Below are 422 nucleotides of genomic sequence, written 5' to 3' on the forward strand. Positions count from 1 at the left end.
CGTGTTTTAAATTTTGTTGAAGAATATATATGTATTAATGCTGTTGAAGATCCATGTCCGAATGAAAGAGAACGTGGATGAGCCTTAGATTTTACATGGGGTTTAAATAGCAAGACGTGTTTTCATCTTCTCACACTATCCTTCTGAATGTTAAGGCTTAAAGGACTGTTGTCTCCAAAAATAGTCAATTCTAACTTTCAAGCTACTCGGGACAACATGGTTGAACAAGAGTATATAGGTCTCCAAGTTTCTTCCATTCACAATATCTTACTAATCAAGTTTCTTCCATTCACAATATCTTTACTAATTTATTCCCGTATACTCTAAAATAAATATAAAAACCAGTCAGTGATACAAATTGGTAAAATCAATTTTGTTCTGTTATTATAATGTTAAATGCTTAGTTGAAATACCTAATGTAG

Source organism: Gastrolobium bilobum, unplaced genomic scaffold (assembly GCF_033153095.1).
Source record: "Gastrolobium bilobum isolate Gb01-03AN ecotype WA unplaced genomic scaffold, APGP_CSIRO_Gbil_v1 utg1479, whole genome shotgun sequence".
NCBI lineage: Eukaryota > Viridiplantae > Streptophyta > Magnoliopsida > Fabales > Fabaceae > Gastrolobium > Gastrolobium bilobum.